This window comes from Eschrichtius robustus, chromosome 1, assembly GCF_028021215.1.
Source record: "Eschrichtius robustus isolate mEscRob2 chromosome 1, mEscRob2.pri, whole genome shotgun sequence".
NCBI classification, from domain to species: Eukaryota; Metazoa; Chordata; class Mammalia; order Artiodactyla; family Eschrichtiidae; genus Eschrichtius; species Eschrichtius robustus.
Window position 1 is genome coordinate 144,869,367 of NC_090824.1, and position 21,972 is coordinate 144,891,338.

At 54.7% G+C, this 21,972-nt stretch overlaps 8 non-coding genes across 8 annotated transcripts; all 8 read left to right on the top strand.

Moving 5' to 3' along the window:
- The first annotated feature begins 970 nt into the window (after nt 1-970).
- LOC137753244 (small nucleolar RNA SNORD116) lies at nt 971-1,062 on the top strand. The gene has a single exon (XR_011071427.1). It is a non-coding gene; the product is annotated as a small nucleolar RNA SNORD116 (small nucleolar RNA).
- Nucleotides 1,063-3,987: 2,925 nt separating this feature from the next.
- Nucleotides 3,988-4,079, top strand: LOC137751324 (small nucleolar RNA SNORD116). Its single transcript, XR_011070761.1, has one exon. It is a non-coding gene; the product is annotated as a small nucleolar RNA SNORD116 (small nucleolar RNA).
- Nucleotides 4,080-6,486: 2,407 nt separating this feature from the next.
- On the top strand, nt 6,487-6,578 carry LOC137753207 (small nucleolar RNA SNORD116). Its single transcript, XR_011071414.1, has one exon. It is a non-coding gene; the product is annotated as a small nucleolar RNA SNORD116 (small nucleolar RNA).
- A 2,925-nt stretch (nt 6,579-9,503) lies between these two features.
- Nucleotides 9,504-9,595, top strand: LOC137751099 (small nucleolar RNA SNORD116). Its single transcript, XR_011070690.1, has one exon. It is a non-coding gene; the product is annotated as a small nucleolar RNA SNORD116 (small nucleolar RNA).
- A 2,407-nt stretch (nt 9,596-12,002) lies between these two features.
- Nucleotides 12,003-12,094, top strand: LOC137753213 (small nucleolar RNA SNORD116). The gene has a single exon (XR_011071415.1). It is a non-coding gene; the product is annotated as a small nucleolar RNA SNORD116 (small nucleolar RNA).
- Nucleotides 12,095-15,019: 2,925 nt separating this feature from the next.
- On the top strand, nt 15,020-15,111 carry LOC137751160 (small nucleolar RNA SNORD116). Its single transcript, XR_011070704.1, has one exon. It is a non-coding gene; the product is annotated as a small nucleolar RNA SNORD116 (small nucleolar RNA).
- A 2,407-nt stretch (nt 15,112-17,518) lies between these two features.
- Nucleotides 17,519-17,610, top strand: LOC137753728 (small nucleolar RNA SNORD116). Its single transcript, XR_011071561.1, has one exon. It is a non-coding gene; the product is annotated as a small nucleolar RNA SNORD116 (small nucleolar RNA).
- Nucleotides 17,611-20,535: 2,925 nt separating this feature from the next.
- Nucleotides 20,536-20,627, top strand: LOC137778668 (small nucleolar RNA SNORD116). Its single transcript, XR_011076965.1, has one exon. It is a non-coding gene; the product is annotated as a small nucleolar RNA SNORD116 (small nucleolar RNA).
- The last annotated feature ends 1,345 nt before the right edge of the window (nt 20,628-21,972 follow it).

The window sequence follows — 21,972 nt, forward strand, 5'->3', positions numbered from 1 at the left end:
TCTGGCTTGGCAGGAGACCAGGAAGTATGCCTGCTGGTGAGTCTCCCTTGATCAGTCCAGGGGTTCCTCAGGTGCCCTTTGTCACGGGTCCCTACGAGCCGCTTTTGATGGAGGTCGTCATATTCGGCCAAGGGCCCTTCCCTTGTGGAAGATCTCTCCCCTTGAGGGTGTGTCCACTGTGTGGAAACATAAGTGCCAAGGGCGTGTTTGTTGCCAAAGAGGGCACTTGCTCTTAGGCTGAGGGGGCCCAGTTGTCCTGAGGGTGTCTCAGGGGATCAGGAAGACATCGTTTTGCTGTGATGCAGGGCAGATTGCTCAGGAGAGGAATTTCAGGGCCCGAGACCAGGGTGTTGTTGGTCGGCGGCGCTCTTTGTCTTGATGGCCGCACGCTCTGAAGGCGCCTGTGCCACGATGCTATCACGTTTGGGTGCGTACACACAGGCAAGATGGACAGAAAATGAAATGTTGAGGAGAGATAGACCACACATCACTGGGTGGTATCGACCTTTCCCTCGCTGCACCCGTGCACCTTCCTCAAGCCTGCGTGTGTTCTCTCCCCCGAGCCAGGTGGAATGCCAGGGAAAGAATGCCAGCAGCAGCCTGGGGCCATCCGTATAATCCCTGATACCCGTTGAAAGGAGGACGGCTTGGGAAGGCGCGGCCAGGCGAAGGAGTCTCGGAGGGGTCCTGGCGTGCATTCCATGAGGATCCTGCTTTAACCCTTGTTGCGGTAAGTGACACTTCTTTGCTAAACCTAAAGGTTTGGCGACGGGAACGTGTGCACCGGGGCTACACCCTCACCTTCTGGTCTTTTCTCGGGGAACACGAGCTTTGAGGCCCTGAGAACTGGCTGCAATTCCTGACCCATGGCTCGGCTCTGGCCACTTCTGTACGCTGATATGATTCAGCTCACTGGCCGTCCCATGGTGGAATCTGCAACTTTGCATGTCCAACGTTTGAGCATGTGCTTGGATCGATGATGACTCCCACAAATGCATTCCTTGGAAATCTGAACAAAATGAGTGAGTAATCCCTACCGTCTCTTCGTTGGAACTGAGGTCCTGCATGTGGCTCCCAAAAGGAAAGTAGGGAGAGGTTCACATTGCATTTGCGGCCGTGGGTGTCCACAGCCACGATGTTGAAGTTGAGGGTTGTGGTCATCTCATGGGGAGAAGAGCCATTGGGAAAGGAGCCTGGGATGCCAATCCAGGCGGGAAGGCTTGTGACAGCGTGCCGTCTCTGGGTTCCTTGGTCTAGCCAGGACTGCTGTCCCCTGCCACGGTTCAGCATGCAGGTAGGAGAGGAAGCGTGCGCCATTGCTGGTTCTGCCACCTGCACTTGAGTTCAAAAGGCTGCCCCCACCTGCTGGTCATTGCCTTGTGGCCTCAAAGAAACAGAAGTCTGTAGGCTCAGGGTCAGAACAGGATTCCAGGCCTAGGGCAGGCTTCTTTGTCATGTTCTGCTTGGGAGACCATATTCAATATAGGTTTCTCCTGATGAGGGGAGAAATCAAATGGGCCACTGTTCCTGGGAGTTTAGGCAATCTGATGGCTCCTCCTCGGGTTGTGTCCTGCTTGTGTGTGCTGTGTGAAGGGGCTGGAAAATGCCTTAGTCAAGCTTGGTCACGGCAAGCTTCCTTGGTGAGGGGTGGCTCTGGCATCTTGCCGTGACACGTTGGGATCCCGGTGGAGAGAGAGTAAGGCAAGGCGAGTGAAAGAGAGACGTGAGATGGCTGGCTAAGCCCACAGGTTTACTGGTGGGTGGATAGATCGACGGTGGCCATGGGGTTCCCGGAACACATTTGGGATTCCCTCAGGAGCATCTGGAGGCACGTGTAGGGAGAGAATACGGGAGCACATTTGTGGACTGTCCCGCCTCTTTCCTCTCCTTGGTCGATTTGCTTCATGGCGGGTCCTTGTCCAGCAAAAGGTTGCCTTCATGGCACAGTATGGTGTCTTCTCATGGGGGCCGATTTGGAGGCCTTGGGGTGTTTTGTCCCTGTCTGGCCACGTTCCCCCTGTGTTGAAGACGTGAAGGTGTTCCTGAGGACAGCGAAGCATCATTTCTATACCCGGCCCACATAGCGTTCCCTGAGGATTGGAGCTCTACCAGGAGGACATTGGGCGCAACCATGCAGAAACAAGGGAGTCGGCTGCCAAGTAAAGGCTACAGTTTTAAGGGCAAGAGAGGATGTGTGGCCTGGGTGTCATTTTTCCTGCCACCCGCTGGTGCGTCGAGACTGTGGTATCCGGCGAGCCTGGCCACAGGCCAGACAAGTCATACCGGTTCAAGTGTCTAGGCTGTTGTCTGGGTTCTCTCGTTGCATGGCTGTGGGTAACAAGTTGCTTGCAGAGTACCTGGGCGTCACGGTTTCCCCAATGTCACGTCACTGATGGGCCCAGAGTGTGAAAGTACCAGACACCACTGCAAGTTACACCATTGCTGCAAGGGTTTCCCCGCCGCGTTGAGCATCGGAATGGTTCCCATGCCATTAGCTTTGTGTGTGGGCCAAGGGTAAGTTGCCACTCTTGGCAGCAGGCCAGGAATTATGGCTACAGGTGAATCTCCATTGTTCAGTCCAGGAGTTCCTCTGGTGCGTTTTGTCACCGGTCCCTACAACCTGTTTTGTTGGAGGTCGTCCCATTTGGCCAAGGGCCGTTCCCTTGTGGAAGATCTCAGGGACCACATTTCCCCTTGAGGTTGAGTCCACTGTGTGGAAGCGTATGCGCCAGGAGTGGTTTGGTTCCCCAGAGGGCAGTGGCTCTTACGCTGAGGAATCGCATTTCCCCTGAGGGTGTCTCAGCGGTTCAGGGTGACATCCCTATGCTGTGTCGGTTGGGAGGCGGCTCAGGCGGGGAAGTTCAAGGCCCATACCAGGGGTTTGATGGACGGCCGTGCTCTTTGTGTTGATGCCCGTGCACTCTGAAGTCATCCGTGCCACGAAGCATTCACGTTTGGCTGTGGACACACAGACATGATGGGCTGCAAATGAAATGTTGAGGGGAGATAGAGCGCACATCGCTGGGCGGTATCACCCTTTGCCTCTGTGCCCCCGTTCACTTTTCTCAAACATCCCTGTGTTCTGTCACACTGAGGCAGGTGGTGGAGTGCCCGGGAACAAACACCTGCAGCAGCATGGGGCCCTCTGTATAGTCCATGGTACCTGGAGAAGTGAGGACAGTGCGGCAAGTTGAGGCAAGTCGAGGCAAAAGAGTCTCAGAGTGATTTTGGCGGGAAGTACTTGAGGATCCTCGTAGGAACCTTGTGGTGGTGAGTGGAAATTCTTTGCAGAAACCTAGATGTTTGGCGACGGCGACTTGTGCCCGGAGACTACACCCTCACCTTCTTGGCTCTTCCAGTGGCACCCCATATCCGATGCCATGATCCTTAGCTCCATTTGCAGCCCCGTGGGTCGGCTCTGGCCGCTCCTGACTGCTGACATGATTGAGATCGTTGGCTGCCCTGCGGTGGAGCCTGCAACTTTGAACGTGCAGCCTTTGAGCAGGTGGATTGCTGATGTCTCCCATAAATGCACTGCTTGGAACTCTGAACCAATGAATGGGTCTCAGGTTTCTCCGCGGTCATGTCACTGACGGGCCCGGGGGCGAAAATACAAGGCGCCAGGGCAAGTTACCCAGTTGCTGCAAGGGTTTGCCCTGCCAGTTTGGGCATTGGAATATCTCCAATGCCAATAGCTTTCTGTACGACCCAAGGGCAAAGTCTCTGGCTTGACAAGGTTCCTGGTAGAAACCTTGTGGGGGTAAACGGAACTTCTTTGAAGAAACCTAGATGTTTGGCCACGGGGACTTGTGCGGCGAGACTACACAGTCACATTCCGGGCGCTTCCTGGGGCACCCGAGCTCCGATGCCCTGAGACTTGGGTGCACTGTCTGCCCCGTGGCTCGAGTCTGGCCGCTCCCTACTGCTGAGAGGATTGAGCTTGCTGACAGTCCGTGACTTCCACGTCCAGCCTTTGAGCAGCTGCGTGAATCGGTAATGACTCCCATAAATGCATTCCTTCGAAATCTAAACAAAATGAATGAGCAATACCTACCATCTTCTCATCCTAACTGAGGTCCAGCACGTGGCTCCCAAAGTAAAATTAGGGAGAAGTCCATGTCGCTTTTGCTACTGTGGGCTCGCACAGGAACATTGTTCAAGTTGAGGGTGGCGGGATTCTCGTGCAGAAAGAGCCATGTGGAGAGGAGCCTGGGATGTCCCTCTACGTGGGGGGGCTAAGGACAACTTGACGTCTCTGGGCACCTGAGTCTAGCCAAAACTGCTATCCCCTGCAGCGGTCAGCATGCGGGTATGAAAGGAAGCGTGAGCCACTGGTACTCCTCTGGCTTGCCCTCGAGATCTACAGGCCACCCTCGAGCTCAGGTCGTTGCCTTGTTCCCGCAAGGAAACAGAAGTCTCTGCACTCAGGGTCAGAGAAGGAGTCCTGGCCAGGCCAGGCTTCTAGGTCATGTTCAGCTTGGGAGGTGGGATGTAGTTTACGTTTGCCCTGATGGTCAGGGGAAATCAAATGGGCCACCGTCCCACGGATTTGGGCGATGCCGTTGGCTCCTCCTTGGGTTGTGTCCTGCTTGTGTGTTGTGTGTGGAGAGGTTGGAAAATGCCTTAGGCAAATCCAGGGGATATCAAGCTACTTAGGTGAGGGGTGGATTCGTTTGGATCCTGGTGGAGAGAGGAAGGCAAGGCGAGCGGGAAATACACGTGAGAGTGTTGGCTAAGTGCACAGGCTTACTGTTGGGTGGATTGATGGTCGGTGGACATAGGGTTCCCGGAACTCTTTTGGGATAACTTCAGGAGCAATTGGAATCCCGTGTAGGGAAGGAATACAGGTGCACATTCATGGACCATCCCAACCTTTTCCTCTCCTTTCTCAATGTGCTTCACGGCGGGTCCTTGTTCCAGTGAATGGTTCTTTCACGGCACAGTATGGTGTCTTCTCACTGGGCCCGATTTGGAGCCGTTGGGATGTTTTGTCCCTGTGTGGCCTCCTTGCCCTATGTTGAGGATGTTAAGGTGTTCCTTAGGACAGCCCAGCGTCATTGCTATACTCAGTCGGCATAGCATTCCCTGAGGTTTGGAGCTCTTCCCGGAGGGCTTTGGGCCCAACCATGCAGAAAGAAGCGAGTTGGCTGCCAAGGAAATGCTACAGGTTTAAGGGCTGGAGTGAATGTGTGCTGCAGGCGTCATTTTGTCCTGCCGCCTTCTGGTGCTGCGAGCCTGTGATCTCCAGCATGCATGGCTTCAAGCCAGAGAAGTCATGCCGGTTCAAGTGTCCAGGATGTTGGAGGCATCCCCTCATTGCACGGCTGTGGGTGACACGTTGTTTCTGGAGGACCTGGGTCTCATGGTTTCTCCAAGGTCTTGTCCTTGAAGGGAAGAAAGACAATGTGCAAGGTGCTACGATAAGATACCCAGTTGCTGCAAGGGTTTGCCCCGCCACTTTGGGCATTGGAATGGCTCCCTTGCCCTTAGATTTGGTTGCGGTCCTAGGAAGTTCCTCTGGCTTGGCAGGAGACCAGGAAGTATGCCTGCTGGTGAGTCTCCCTTGATCAGTCCAGGGGTTCCTCAGGTGCCCTTTGTCACGGGTCCCTACGAGCCGCTTTTGATGGAGGTCGTCATATTCGGCCAAGGGCCCTTCCCTTGTGGAAGATCTCTCCCCTTGAGGGTGTGTCCACTGTGTGGAAACATAAGTGCCAAGGGCGTGTTTGTTGCCAAAGAGGGCACTTGCTCTTAGGCTGAGGGGGCCCAGTTGTCCTGAGGGTGTCTCAGGGGATCAGGAAGACATCGTTTTGCTGTGATGCAGGGCAGATTGCTCAGGAGAGGAATTTCAGGGCCCGAGACCAGGGTGTTGTTGGTCGGCGGCGCTCTTTGTCTTGATGGCCGCACGCTCTGAAGGCGCCTGTGCCACGATGCTATCACGTTTGGGTGCGTACACACAGGCAAGATGGACAGAAAATGAAATGTTGAGGAGAGATAGACCACACATCACTGGGTGGTATCGACCTTTACCTCGCTGCACCCGTGCACCTTCCTCAAGCCTGCGTGTGTTCTCTCCCCCGAGCCAGGTGGAATGCCAGGGAAAGAATGCCAGCAGCAGCCTGGGGCCATCCGTATAATCCCTGATACCCGTTGAAAGGAGGACGGCTTGGGAAGGCGCGGCCAGGCGAAGGAGTCTCGGAGGGGTCCTGGCGTGCATTCCATGAGGATCCTGCTTTAACCCTTGTTGCGGTAAGCGACACTTCTTTGCTAAACCTAAAGGTTTGGCGACGGGAACGTGTGCACCGGGGCTACACCCTCACCTTCTGGTCTTTTCTCGGGGAACACGAGCTTTGAGGCCCTGAGAACTGGCTGCATTTCCTGACCCATGGCTCGGCTATGGCCACTTCTGTACGCTGATATGATTCAGCTCACTGGCCGTCCCATGGTGGAATCTGCAACTTTGCATGTCCAACGTTTGAGCATGTGCTTGGATCGATGATGACTCCCACAAATGCATTCCTTGGAAATCTGAACAAAATGAGTGAGAAATCCGTACCGTCTCCTCGTTGGAACTGAGGTCCTGCATGTGGCTCCCAAAAGGAAAGTAGGGAGAGGTTCACATTGCATTTGCGGCCGTGGGTGTCCACAGCCACGATGTTGAAGTTGAGGGTTGTGGTCATCTCATGGGGAGAAGAGCCATTGGGAAAGGAGCCTGGGATGCCAATCCAGGTGGGAAGGCTTGTGACAGCGTGCCGTCTCTGGGTTCCTTGATCTAGCCAGGACTGCTGTCCCCTGCCACGGTTCAGCATGCAGGTAGGAGAGGAAGCGTGCGCCATTGCTGGTTCTGCCACCTGCGCTTGAGTTCTACAGGCTGCCCCCACCTGCTGGTCATTGCCTTGTGGCCTCAAAGAAACAGAAGTCTGTAGGCTCAGGGTCAGAACAGGATTCCAGGCCTAGGGCAGGCTTCTTTGTCATGTTCTGCTTGGGAGACCATATGCAATTTAGGTTTCTCCTGATGAGGGGAGAAATCAAATGGGCCACTGTTCCTGGGAGTTTAGGCAATCTGAAGGCTCCTCCTCGGGTTGTGTCCTGCTTGAGTGTGCTGTGTGAAGGGGCTGGAAAATGCCTTAGTCAAGCTTGGTCACGGCAAGCTTCCTTGGTGAGGGGTGGCTCTGGCATCTTGCCGTGACACGTTGGGATCCCGGTGGAGAGAGAGTAAGGCAAGGCGAGTGAAAGAGAGACGTGAGATGGCTGGCTAAGCCCACAGGTTTACTGGTGGGTGGATAGATCGACGGTGGCCATGGGGTTCCCGGAACACATTTGGGATTCCCTCAGAAGCATCTGGAGGCACGTGTAGGGAGAGAATACGGGAGCACATTTGTGGGCTGTCCCGCCTCTTTCCTCTCCTTGGTCGATTTGCTTCATGGCGGGTCCTTGTCCAGCGAAAGGTTGCCTTCATGGCACAGTATGGTGTCTTCTCATGGGGGTCGATTTGGAGGCCTTGGGGTGTTTTGTCCCTGTCTGGCCACGTTCCCCCTGTGTTGAAGACGTGAAGGTGTTCCTGAGGACAGCGAAGCATCATTTCTATACCCGGCCCACATAGCGTTCCCTGAGGATTGGAGCTCTACCAGGAGGACATTGGGCACAACCATGCAGAAACAAGGGAGTCGGCTGCCAAGGAAAGGCTACAGTTTTAAGGGCAAGAGAGGATGTGTGGCCTGGGTGTCATTTTTCCTGCCACCCGCTGGTGCGTCTAGACTGTGGTATCCGGCGAGCCTGGCCACAGGCCAGACAAGTCATACCGGTTCAAGTGTCTAGGCTGTTGTCTGGGTTCTCTCGTTGCATGGCTGTGGGTAACAAGTTGCTTGCAGAGTACCTGGGCGTCACGGTTTCCCCAATGTCACATCACTGATGGGCCCAGAGTGTGAAAGTACCAGACACCACTGCAAGTTACACCATTGCTGCAAGGGTTTCCCCGCCGCGTTGAGCATCGGAATGGTTCCCATGCCATTAGCTTTGTGTGTGGGCCAAGGGTAAGTTGCCACTCTTGGCAGCAGGCCAGGAATTATAGCTACAGGTGAATCTCCATTGTTCAGTCCAGGAGTTCCTCTGGTGCGTTTTGTCACCGGTCCCTACAACCTGTTTTGTTGGAGGTCGTCCCATTTGGCCAAGGGCCGTTCCCTTGTGGAAGATCTCAGGGACCACATTTCCCCTTGAGGTTGAGTCCACTGTGTGGAAGCGTATGCGCCAGGAGTGGTTTGGTTCCCCAGAGGGCAGTGGCTCTTACGCTGAGTAATCCCATTTCCCCTGAGGGTGTCTCAGCGGTTCAGGGTGACATCCCTATGCTGTGTCGCTGGGGAGGCGGCTCAGGCGGGGAAGTTCAAGGCCCATACCAGGGGTTTGATGGACGGCCGTGCTCTTTGTGTTGATGCCCGTGCACTCTGAAGTCATCCGTGCCACGAAGCATTCACGTTTGGCTGTGGACACACAGACATGATGGGCTGCAAATGAAATGTTGAGGGGAGATAGAGCGCACATCGCTGGGCGGTATCACCCTTTGCCTCTGTGCCCCCGTTCACTTTTCTCAAACATCCCTGTGTTCTGTCACACTGAGGCAGGTGGTGGAGTGCCCGGGAACAAACACCTGCAGCAGCATGGGGCCCTCTGTATAGTCCATGGTACCTGGAGAAGTGAGGACAGTGCGGCAAGTTGAGGCAAGTCGAGGCAAAAGAGTCTCAGAGTGATTTTGGCGGGAAGAACTTGAGGATCCTCGTAGGAACCTTGTGGTGGTGAGTGGAAATTCTTTGCAGAAACCTAGATGTTTGGCCACGGCGACTTGTGCCCGGAGACTACACCCTCACCTTCTTGGCTCTTCCAGTGGCACCCCATATCCGATGCCATGATCCTTAGCTCCATTGGCAGCCCCGTGGGTCGGCTCTGGCCGCTCCTGACTGCTGACATGATTGAGATCGTTGGCTGCCCTGCGGTGGAGCCTGCAACTTTGAACGTGCAGCCTTTGAGCAGGTGGATTGCTGATGTCTCCCATAAATGCACTGCTTGGAACTCTGAACCAATGAATGGGTCTCAGGTTTCTCCGCGGTCATGTCACTGACGGGCCCGGGGGTGAAAATACAAGGTGGCAGGGCAAGTTACCCAGTTGCTGCAAGGGTTTGCCCTGCCAGTTTGGGCATTGGAATATCTCCAATGCCAATAGCTTTCTGTACGACCCAAGGGCAAAGTCTCTGGCTTGACAAGGTTCCTGGTAGAAACCTTGTGGGGGTAAACGGAACTTCTTTGAAGAAACCTAGATGTTTGGCCACGGGGACTTGTGTGGCGAGACTACACAGTCACATTCCGGCCGCTTCCTGGGGCACCCGAGCTCCGATGCCCTGAGACTTGGGTGCACTGTCAGCCCCGTGGCTCGAGTCTGGCCGCTCCCTACTGCTGAGAGGATTGAGCTTGCTGACAGTCCGTGACTTCCACTTCCAGCCTTTGACCAGCTGCGTGGATCGGTAATGGCTCCCATAAATTCATTCCTTCGAAATCTAAACAAAATGAATGAGCAATACCTACCATCTTCTCATCCTAACTGAGGTCCAGCACGTGGCTCCCAAAGTAAAATTAGGGAGAAGTCCATGTCGCTTTTGCTACTGTGGGCTCGCACAGGAACATTGTTCAAGTTGAGGGTGGCGGGCTTCTCGTGCAGAAAGAGCCATGTGGAGAGGAGCCTGGGATGTCCCTCTACGTGGGAGGGCTAAGGACAACTTGACGTCTCTGGGCACCTGAGTCTAGCCAAAACTGCTATCCCCTGCAGCGGTCAGCATGCGGGTATGAAAGGAAGCGTGAGCCACTGGTTCTCCTCTGGCTTGCCCTCGAGATCTACAGGCCACCCTCGAGCTCAGGTCGTTGCCTTGTTCCCGCAAGGAAACAGAAGTCTCTGCACTCAGGGTCAGAGAAGGAGTCCTGGCCAGGCCAGGCTTCTAGGTCATGTTCAGCTTGGGAGGTGGGATGTAGTTTACATTTGCCCTGATGGTCAGGGAAAATCAAATGGGCCACCGTCCCACGGATTTGGGCGATGCCGTTGGCTCCTCCTTGGGTTGTGTCCTGCTTGTGTGTTGTGTGTGGAGAGGTTGGAAAATGCCTTAGGCAAATCCAGGGGATATCAAGCTACTTAGGTGAGGGGTGGATTCGTTTGGATCCTGGTGGAGAGAGGAAGGCAAGGCGAGCGGGAAATACACGTGAGAGTGTTGGCTAAGCGCACAGGCTTACTGTTGGGTGGATTGATGGTCGGTGGACATACGGTTCCCGGAACTCTTTTGGGATATCTTCAGGAGCAATTGGAATCCCGTGTAGGGAAGGAATACAGGTGCACATTCATGGACCATCCCAACCTTTTCCTCTCCTTTCTCAATGTGCTTCACGGCGGGTCCTTGTTCCAGTGAATGGTTCTTTCACGGCACAGTATGGTGTCTTCTCACTGGGCCCGATTTGGACCCGTTGGGATGTTTTGTCCCTGTGTGGCCTCCTTGCCCTATGTTGAGGATGTTAAGGTGTTCCTTAGGACAGCCCAGCGTCATTGCTATACTCAGTCGGCATAGCATTCCCTGAGGTTTGGAGGTCTTCCCGGAGGGCTTTGGGCCCAACCATGCAGAAAGAAGCGAGTTGGCTGCCAAGGAAATGCTACAGGTTTAAGGGCTGGAGTGAAAGTGTGCTGCAGGGGTCATTTTGTCCAGCCGCCTTCTGGTGCTGCGAGCCTGTGATCTCCAGCATGCATGGCTTCAAGCCAGAGAAGTCATGCCGGTTCAAGTGTCCAGGATGTTGGAGGCGTCCCCTCATTGCACGGCTGTGGGTGACACGTTGTTTCTGGAGGACCTGGGTCTCCTGGTTTCTCCAAGGTCTTGTCCTTGAAGGGAAGAAAGACAATGTGCAAGGTGCTACGATAAGATACCCAGTTGCTGCAAGGGTTTGCCCCGCCACTTTGGGCATTGGAATGGCTCCCTTGCCCTTAGATTTGGTTGCGGTCCTAGGAAGTTCCTCTGGCTTGGCAGGAGACCAGGAAGTATGCCTGCTGGTGAGTCTCCCTTGATCAGTCCAGGGGTTCCTCAGGTGTCCTTTGTCACGGGTCCCTACGAGCCGCTTTTGATGGAGGTCATCATATTCGGCCAAGGGCCCTTCCCTTGTGGAAGATCTCTCCCCTTGAGGGTGTGTCCACTGTGTGGAAACATAAGTGCCAAGGGCGTGTTTGTTGCCAAAGAGGGCACTTGATCTTAGGCTGAGGGGGCCCAGTTGTCCTGAGGGTGTCTCAGGGGATCAGGAAGACATCGTTTTGCTGTGATGCAGGGCAGATTGCTCAGGAGAGGAATTTCAGGGCCCGAGACCAGGGTGTTGTTGGTCGGCGGCGCTCTTTGTCTTGATGGCCGCACGCTCTGAAGGCGCCTGTGCCACGATGCTATCACGTTTGGGTGCGTACACACAGGCAAGATGGACAGAAAATGAAATGTTGAGGAGAGATAGACCACACATCACTGGGTGGTATCGACCTTTACCTCGCTGCACCCGTGCACCTTCCTCAAGCCTGCGTGTGTTCTCTCCCCCGAGCCAGGTGGAATGCCAGGGAAAGAATGCCAGCAGCAGCCTGGGGCCATCCGTATAATCCCTGATACCCGTTGAAAGGAGGACGGCTTGGGAAGGCGCGGCCAGGCGAAGGAGTCTCGGAGGGGTCCTGGCGTGCATTCCATGAGGATCCTGCTTTAACCCTTGTTGCGGTAAGCGACACTTCTTTGCTAAACCTAAAGGTTTGGCGACGGGAACGTGTGCACCGGGGCTACACCCTCACCTTCTGGTCTTTTCTCGGGGAACACGAGCTTTGAGGCCCTGAGAACTGGCTGCATTTCCTGACCCATGGCTCGGCTATGGCCACTTCTGTACGCTGATATGATTCAGCTCACTGGCCGTCCCATGGTGGAATCTGCAACTTTGCATGTCCAACGTTTGAGCATGTGCTTGGATCGATGATGACTCCCACAAATGCATTCCTTGGAAATCTGAACAAAATGAGTGAGAAATCCGTACCGTCTCCTCGTTGGAACTGAGGTCCTGCATGTGGCTCCCAAAAGGAAAGTAGGGAGAGGTTCACATTGCATTTGCGGCCGTGGGTGTCCACAGCCACGATGTTGAAGTTGAGGGTTGTGGTCATCTCATGGGGAGAAGAGCCATTGGGAAAGGAGCCTGGGATGCCAATCCAGGTGGGAAGGCTTGTGACAGCGTGCCGTCTCTGGGTTCCTTGATCTAGCCAGGACTGCTGTCCCCTGCCACGGTTCAGCATGCAGGTAGGAGAGGAAGCGTGCGCCATTGCTGGTTCTGCCACCTGCGCTTGAGTTCTACAGGCTGCCCCCACCTGCTGGTCATTGCTTTGTGGCCTCAAAGAAACAGAAGTCTGTAGGCTCAGGGTCAGAACAGGATTCCAGGCCTAGGGCAGGCTTCTTTGTCATGTTCTGCTTGGGAGACCATATGCAATTTAGGTTTCTCCTGATGAGGGGAGAAATCAAATGGGCCACTGTTCCTGGGAGTTTAGGCAATCTGAAGGCTCCTCCTCGGGTTGTGTCCTGCTTGAGTGTGCTGTGTGAAGGGGCTGGAAAATGCCTTAGTCAAGCTTGGTCACGGCAAGCTTCCTTGGTGAGGGGTGGCTCTGGCATCTTGCCGTGACACGTTGGGATCCCGGTGGAGAGAGAGTAAGGCAAGGCGAGTGAAAGAGAGACGTGAGATGGCTGGCTAAGCCCACAGGTTTACTGGTGGGTGGATAGATCGACGGTGGCCATGGGGTTCCCGGAACACATTTGGGATTCCCTCAGAAGCATCTGGAGGCACGTGTAGGGAGAGAATACGGGAGCACATTTGTGGGCTGTCCCGCCTCTTTCCTCTCCTTGGTCGATTTGCTTCATGGCGGGTCCTTGTCCAGCGAAAGGTTGCCTTCATGGCACAGTATGGTTTCTTCTCATGGGGGTCGATTTGGAGGCCTTGGGGTGTTTTGTCCCTGTCTGGCCACGTTCCCCCTGTGTTGAAGACGTGAAGGTGTTCCTGAGGACAGCGAAGCATCATTTCTATACCCGGCCCACATAGCGTTCCCTGAGGATTGGAGCTCTACCAGGAGGACATTGGGCACAACCATGCAGAAACAAGGGAGTCGGCTGCCAAGGAAAGGCTACAGTTTTAAGGGCAAGAGAGGATGTGTGGCCTGGGTGTCATTTTTCCTGCCACCCGCTGGTGCGTCTAGACTGTGGTATCCGGCGAGCCTGGCCACAGGCCAGACAAGTCATACCGGTTCAAGTGTCTAGGCTGTTGTCTGGGTTCTCTCGTTGCATGGCTGTGGGTAACAAGTTGCTTGCAGAGTACCTGGGCGTCACGGTTTCCCCAATGTCACATCACTGATGGGCCCAGAGTGTGAAAGTACCAGACACCACTGCAAGTTACACCATTGCTGCAAGGGTTTCCCCGCCGCGTTGAGCATCGGAATGGTTCCCATGCCATTAGCTTTGTGTGTGGGCCAAGGGTAAGTTGCCACTCTTGGCAGCAGGCCAGGAATTATAGCTACAGGTGAATCTCCATTGTTCAGTCCAGGAGTTCCTCTGGTGCGTTTTGTCACCGGTCCCTACAACCTGTTTTGTTGGAGGTCGTCCCATTTGGCCAAGGGCCGTTCCCTTGTGGAAGATCTCAGGGACCACATTTCCCCTTGAGGTTGAGTCCACTGTGTGGAAGCGTATGCGCCAGGAGTGGTTTGGTTCCCCAGAGGGCAGTGGCTCTTACGCTGAGTAATCCCATTTCCCCTGAGGGTGTCTCAGCGGTTCAGGGTGACATCCCTATGCTGTGTCGCTGGGGAGGCGGCTCAGGCGGGGAAGTTCAAGGCCCATACCAGGGGTTTGATGGACGGCCGTGCTCTTTGTGTTGATGCCCGTGCACTCTGAAGTCATCCGTGCCACGAAGCATTCACGTTTGGCTGTGGACACACAGACATGATGGGCTGCAAATGAAATGTTGAGGGGAGATAGAGCGCACATCGCTGGGCGGTATCACCCTTTGCCTCTGTGCCCCCGTTCACTTTTCTCAAACATCCCTGTGTTCTGTCACACTGAGGCAGGTGGTGGAGTGCCCGGGAACAAACACATGCAGCAGCATGGGGCCCTCTGTATAGTCCATGGTACCTGGAGAAGTGAGGACAGTGCGGCAAGTTGAGGCAAGTCGAGGCAAAAGAGTCTCAGAGTGATTTTGGCGGGAAGAACTTGAGGATCCTCGTAGGAACCTTGTGGTGGTGAGTGGAAATTCTTTGCAGAAACCTAGATGTTTGGCCACGGCGACTTGTGCCCGGAGACTACACCCTCACCTTCTTGGCTCTTCCAGTGGCACCCCATATCCGATGCCATGATCCTTAGCTCCATTGGCAGCCCCGTGGGTCGGCTCTGGCCGCTCCTGACTGCTGACATGATTGAGATCGTTGGCTGCCCTGCGGTGGAGCCTGCAACTTTGAACGTGCAGCCTTTGAGCAGGTGGATTGCTGATGTCTCCCATAAATGCACTGCTTGGAACTCTGAACCAATGAATGGGTCTCAGGTTTCTCCGCGGTCATGTCACTGACGGGCCCGGGGGTGAAAATACAAGGTGGCAGGGCAAGTTACCCAGTTGCTGCAAGGGTTTGCCCTGCCAGTTTGGGCATTGGAATATCTCCAATGCCAATAGCTTTCTGTACGACCCAAGGGCAAAGTCTCTGGCTTGACAAGGTTCCTGGTAGAAACCTTGTGGGGGTAAACGGAACTTCTTTGAAGAAACCTAGATGTTTGGCCACGGGGACTTGTGTGGCGAGACTACACAGTCACATTCCGGCCGCTTCCTGGGGCACCCGAGCTCCGATGCCCTGAGACTTGGGTGCACTGTCAGCCCCGTGGCTCGAGTCTGGCCGCTCCCTACTGCTGAGAGGATTGAGCTTGCTGACAGTCCGTGACTTCCACTTCCAGCCTTTGACCAGCTGCGTGGATCGGTAATGGCTCCCTTAAATTCATTCCTTCGAAATCTAAACAAAATGAATGAGCAATACCTACCATCTTCTCATCCTAACTGAGGTCCAGCACGTGGCTCCCAAAGTAAAATTAGGGAGAAGTCCATGTCGCTTTTGCTACTGTGGGCTCGCACAGGAACATTGTTCAAGTTGAGGGTGGCGGGCTTCTCGTGCAGAAAGAGCCATGTGGAGAGGAGCCTGGGATGTCCCTCTACGTGGGAGGGCTAAGGACAACTTGACGTCTCTGGGCACCTGAGTCTAGCCAAAACTGCTATCCCCTGCAGCGGTCAGCATGCGGGTATGAAAGGAAGCGTGAGCCACTGGTTCTCCTCTGGCTTGCCCTCGAGATCTACAGGCCACCCTCGAGCTCAGGTCGTTGCCTTGTTCCCGCAAGGAAACAGAAGTCTCTGCACTCAGGGTCAGAGAAGGAGTCCTGGCCAGGCCAGGCTTCTAGGTCATGTTCAGCTTGGGAGGTGGGATGTAGTTTACATTTGCCCTGATGGTCAGGGAAAATCAAATGGGCCACCGTCCCACGGATTTGGGCGATGCCGTTGGCTCCTCCTTGGGTTGTGTCCTGCTTGTGTGTTGTGTGTGGAGAGGTTGGAAAATGCCTTAGGCAAATCCAGGGGATATCAAGCTACTTAGGTGAGGGGTGGATTCGTTTGGATCCTGGTGGAGAGAGGAAGGCAAGGCGAGCGGGAAATACACGTGAGAGTGTTGGCTAAGCGCACAGGCTTACTGTTGGGTGGATTGATGGTCGGTGGACATACGGTTCCCGGAACTCTTTTGGGATATCTTCAGGAGCAATTGGAATCCCGCGTAGGGAAGGAATACAGGTGCACATTCATGGACCATCCCAACCTTTTCCTCTCCTTTCTCAATGTGCTTCACGGCGGGTCCTTGTTCCAGTGAATGGTTCTTTCACGGCACAGTATGGTGTCTTCTCACTGGGCCCGATTTGGACCCGTTGGGATGTTTTGTCCCTGTGTGGCCTCCTTGCCCTATGTTGAGGATGTTAAGGTGTTCCTTAGGACAGCCCAGCGTCATTGCTATACTCAGTCGGCATAGCATTCCCTGAGGTTTGGAGGTCTTCCCGGAGGGCTTTGGGCCCAACCATGCAGAAAGAAGCGAGTTGGCTGCCAAGGAAATGCTACAGGTTTAAGGGCTGGAGTGAATGTGTGCTGCAGGGGTCATTTTGTCCTGCCGCCTTCTGGTGCTGCGAGCCTGTGATCTCCAGCATGCATGGCTTCAAGCCAGAGAAGTCATGCCGGTTCAAGTGTCCAGGATGTTGGAGGCGTCCCCTCATTGCACGGCTGTGGGTGACACGTTGTTTCTGGAGGACCTGGGTCTCCTGGTTTCTCCAAGGTCTTGTCCTTGAAGGGAAGAAAGACAATGTGCAAGGTGCTACGATAAGATACCCAGTTGCTGCAAGGGTTTGCCCCGCCACTTTGGGCATTGGAATGGCTCCCTTACCCTTAGATTTGGTTGCGGTCCTAGGAAGTTCCTCTGGCTTGGCAGGAGACCAGGAAGTATGCCTGCTGGTGAGTCTCCCTTGATCAGTCCAGGGGTTCCTCAGGTGCCCTTTGTCACGGGTCCCTACGAGCCGCTTTTGATGGAGGTCATCATATTCGGCCAAGGGCCCTTCCCTTGTGGAAGATCTCTCCCCTTGAGGGTGTGTCCACTGTGTGGAAACATAAGTGCCAAGGGCGTGTTTGTTGCCAAAGAGGGCACTTGATCTTAGGCTGAGGGGGCCCAGTTGTCCTGAGGGTGTCTCAGGGGATCAGGAAGACATCGTTTTGCTGTGATGCAGGGCAGATTGCTCAGGAGAGGAATTTCAGGGCCCGAGACCAGGGTGTTGTTGGTCGGCGGCGCTCTTTGTCTTGATGGCCGCACGCTCTGAAGGCGCCTGTGCCACGATGCTATCACGTTTGGGTGCGTACACACAGGCAAGATGGACAGAAAATGAAATGTTGAGGAGAGATAGACCACACATCACTGGGTGGTATCGACCTTTCCCTCGCTGCACCCGTGCACCTTCCTCAAGCCTGCGTGTGTTCTCTCCCCCGAGCCAGGTGGAATGCCAGGGAAAGAATGCCAGCAGCAGCCTGGGGCCATCCGTATAATCCCTGATACCCGTTGAAAGGAGGACGGCTTGGGAAGGCGCGGCCAGGCGAAGGAGTCTCGGAGGGGTCCTGGCGTGCATTCCATGAGGATCCTGCTTTAACCCTTGTTGCGGTAAGTGACACTTCTTTGCTAAACCTAAAGGTTTGGCGACGGGAACGTGTGCACCGGGGCTACACCCTCACCTTCTGGTCTTTTCTCGGGGAACACGAGCTTTGAGGCCCTGAGAACTGGCTGCAATTCCTGACCCATGGCTCGGCTATGGCCACTTCTGTGTGCTGATATGATTCAGCTCACTGCCCGTCCCATGGTGGAATCTGCAACTTTGCATGTCCAACGTTTGAGCATGTGCTTGGATCGATGATGACTCCCACAAATGCATTCCTTGGAAATCTGAACAAAATGAGTGAGAAATCCCTACCGTCTCCTCGTTGGAACTGAGGTCATGCATGTGGCTCCCAAAAGGAAAGTAGGGAGAGGTTCACATTGCATTTGCGGCCGTGGGTGTCCACAGCCACGATGTTGAAGTTGAGGGTTGTGGTCATCTCATGGGGAGAAGAGCCATTGGGAAAGGAGCCTGGGATGCCAATCCAGGTGGGAAGGCTTGGGACAGCGTGCCGTCTCTGGGTTCCTTGGTCTAGCCAGGACTGCTGTCCCCTGCCACGGTTCAGCATGCAGGTAGGAGAGGAAGCGTGCGCCATTGCTGGTTCGGCCACCTGCACTTGAGTTCAAAAGGCTGCCCCCACCTGCTGGTCATTGCCTTGTGGCCTCAAAGAAACAGAAGTCTGTAGGCTCAGGGTCAGAACAGGATTCCAGGCCTAGGGCAGGCTTCTTTGTCATGTTCTGCTTGGGAGACCATATGCAATTTAGGTTTCTCCTGATGAGGGGAGAAATCAAATGGGCCACTGTTCCTGGGACTTTAGGCAATCTGATGGCTCCTCCTCGGGTTGTGTCCTGCTTGTGTGTGCTGTGTGAAGGGGCTGGAAAATGCCTTAGTCAAGCTTGGTCACGGCAAGCTTCCTTGGTGAGGGGTGGCTCTGGCATCTTGCCGTGACACGTTGGGATCCCGGTGGAGAGAGAGTAAGGCAAGGCGAGTGAAAGAGAGACGTGAGATGGCTGGCTAAGCCCACAGGTTTACTGGTGGGTGGATAGATCGACGGTGGCCATGGGGTTCCCGGAACACATTTGGGATTCCCTCAGGAGCATCTGGAGGCACGTGTAGGGAGAGAATACGGGAGCACATTTGTGGACTGTCCCGCCTCTTTCCTCTCCTTGGTCGATTTGCTTCATGGCGGGTCCTTGTCCAGCGAAAGGTTGCCTTCATGGCACAGTATGGTGTCTTCTCATGGGGGCCGATTTGGAGGACTTGGGGTGTTTTGTCCCTGTCTGGCCACGTTCCCCCTGTGTTGAAAACGTGAAGGTGTTCCTGAGGACAGCCAAGCATCATTTCTCTACCCGGCCCACATAGCGTTCCCTGAGGATTGGAGCTCTACCAGGAGGTCATTGGGCACAACCATGCAGAAACAAGGGAGTCGGCTGCCAAGGAAAGGCTACAGTTTTAAGGGGAAGAGAGGATGTGTGGCCTGGGTGTCATTTTTCCTGCCACCCGCTGGTGCGTCGACACTGTGGTATCCGGCGAGCCTGGCCACAGGCCAGACAAGTCATACCGGTTCAAGTGTCTAGGCTGTTGTCTGGGTTCTCTCGTTGCATGGCTGTGGGTAACAAGTTGCTTGTAGAGTACCTGGGCCTTACGGTTTCCCCAATGTCTCGTCACTGATGGGCCCAGAGTGTGAAAGTACCAGACACCACTGCAAGTTACACCATTGCTGCAAGGGTTTCCCCGCCGCGTTGAGCATCGGAATGGTTCCCATGCCATTAGCTTTGTGTGTGGGCCAAGGGTAGGTTGCCAGTCTTGGCAGCAGGCCAGGAAGTATGGCTACAGGTGAATCTCCATTGTTCAGTCCAGGAGTTCCTCTGGTGCATTTTGTCACCGGTCCCTACAAACTGCTTTTGTTGGAGGTCGTCCCATTTGGCCAAGGGCCGTTCCCTTGTGGAAGATCTCAGGGACCACATTTCCCCTTGAGGGTGAGTCCATTGTGTGGAAGCGTATGCGCCAGGAGTGGTTTGGTTCCCCAGAGGGCAGTGGCTCTTAGGCTGAGCAATCCCATTTCCCCTGAGGGTGTCTCAGCGGTTCAGGATGACATCCCTATGCTGTGTCGGTGGGGAGGCGGCTCAGGCGGGGAAGTTCAAGGCCCATACCAGGGGTTTGATGGACGGCCGTGCTCTTTGTGTTGATGCCCGTGCACTCTGAAGGCATCTGTGCCACGATGAATTCACGTTTGGCTGTGGACACACAGACATGATGGGCTGAAAATGAAATGTTGAGGGGAGATAGAGTGCACATCGCTGGGCGGTATCACCCTTTGCCTCTGTGCCCCCGTTCACTTTTCTCAAACATCCCTGTGTTCTGTCACACAGAGGCAGGTGGTGGAGTGCCCGGGCACAAACACCTGCAGCAGCATGGGACCCTCTGTATAGTCCATGATACCTGGAGAAGTGAGGACAGTGCGGCAAGTTGAGGCAAGTCGAGGCAAAAGGGTCTCAGAGTGATTTTGGCGTGAAGTACTTGAGGATCCTCGTAGGAACCTTGTGGTGGTGAGTGGAAATTCTTTGCAGAAACCTAGATGTTTGGCCACGGCGACTTGTGCCCTGAGACTACACCCTCACCTTCTTGGCTCTTCCAGTGGCACACCAGATCTGATGCCATGATCCTTAGCTCCATTTGCAGCCCCGTGGTCGACTCTGGCCCCTCCTGACTGCTGACATGATTGAGATTGTTGGCTGCCCTGCGGTGGAGCCTGCAACTTTGAACGTGCAGCCTTTGAGCAGGTGGATTGATGATGACTCCCATAAATGCACTGCTTGGAACTCTGAACCAATGAATGGGTCTCAGGTTTCTCCGCAGTTATGTCACTGACGGGCCCGGGGGCGAAAATACTAGGCGCCAGGGAAAGTTACCCAGTTGCTGCAAGGGTTTTCCCTGCCAGTTTGGGCATTGGAATATCTCCAATGCCAATAGCTTTCTGTACGACCCAAGGGCATCGCCTCTGGCTTGACAAGGTTCCTGGTAGAAACCTTGTGGGGGTAAACGGAACTTCTTTGAAGAAACCTAGATGTTTGGCCACGGGGACTTGTGCGGCGAGACTACACCGTCACATTCCGGGCGCTTCCTGGGGCACCCGAGCTCCGATGCCCTGAGACTTGGGTGCACTGTCTGCCCCGTGGCTCGAGTCTGGCCGCTCCCTACTGCTGAGAGGACTGAGCTTGATGACAGTCCGTGACTTCCACGTCCAGCCTTTGAGCAGCTGCGTGGATCGGTGATGACTCCCATAAATGCATTCCTTCGAAATCTAAACAAAATGAATGAGCAATACCTACTATCTTCTCATCCTAACTGAGGTCCAGCAAGTGGCTCCCAAAGGAAAATTAGGGAGAGGTCCATGTCGCATTTGCTACTGTGGGCTCGCGCAGCAACATTGTTCAAGTTGAGGGTGGCGGGCTTCTCGTGCAGAAAGAGCCATTTGGAGAGGAGCCTGGGATGTCCATCTACGTGGGAAGGCTAAGGACAACTTGACGTCTCTGGGCACCTGAGTCTAGCCAAAACTGCTATCCCCTGCCGCGGTCAGCATGCGGGTATGAAAGGAAGCATGAGCCACTGGTACTCCTCTGGCTTGCCCTCGAGACCTACAGGCCACCCTCGAGCTCAGGTCGTTGCCTTGTTCCCGCAAGGAAACAGAAGTCTCTGCACTCAGGGTCAGAGAAGGAGTCCTGGCCAGGCCAGGCTTCTATGTCATGTTCAGGTTGGGAGGTGGGATGTAGTTTACGTTTGCCCTGATGGTCAGGGGAAATCAAATGGGCCACCGTCCCACGGATTTGGGCGACGCTGTTGGCTCCTCCTTGGGTTGTGTCCTGCTTGTGTGTTGTGTGTGGAGAGGTTGGAAAATGCCTTAGGCAAATCCAGGGGACATCAAGCTACTTAGGTGAGGGGTGGATTCGTTTGGGTCCTGTTGGAGAGAGGAAGGCAAGGCGAGCGGGAAATACACGTGAGAGTGTTGGCTAAGCCCACAGGCTTACTGTTGGGTGGATAGATGGTCGGTGGACATAGGTTTCCCGGAACTCTTTTGGGATATCTTCAGGAGCATTTGGAGTCCCGTGTAGGGAAGGAATACAGGTGCACATTCATGGACCATCCCAACCTTTTCCTCTCCTTTCTCAATGTGCTTCACGGCGGGTCCTTGTTCCAGTGAATGGTGCCTTCACGGCACAGTATGGTGTCTTCTCACTGGGCCCGATTTGGAGCCGTTGGGATGTTTTGTCCCTGTGTGGCCTCCTTGCCCCTATGTTGAGGATGTTAAGGTGTTCCTTAGGACAGCCCAGCGTGATTGCTATACACAGTCGGCATAGCATTCCCTGAGGTTTGGAGCTCTCCCCGGAGGTCTTTGGGCCCAACCATGCAGAAAGAAGCGAGTTGGCTCCGAAGGAAATGCTATAGGTTTAAGGGCTGGAGTGAAAGTGTGCTGCAGGGGTCATTTTGTCCTGCCGCCTTCTGGTGCTGCGAGCCTGTGATCTCCAGCATGCATGGCTTCAAGCCAGAGAAGTCATGCCGGTTCAAGGGTCCGGGATGTTGGAGGCAATCCCTCATTGCACGGCTGTGGGTGACACGTTGGTTCTGGAGGACCTGGGTCTCATGGTTTCTCCAAGGTCTTGTCCTTGAAGGGAAGAAAGACAATGTGCAAGGTGCTACGATA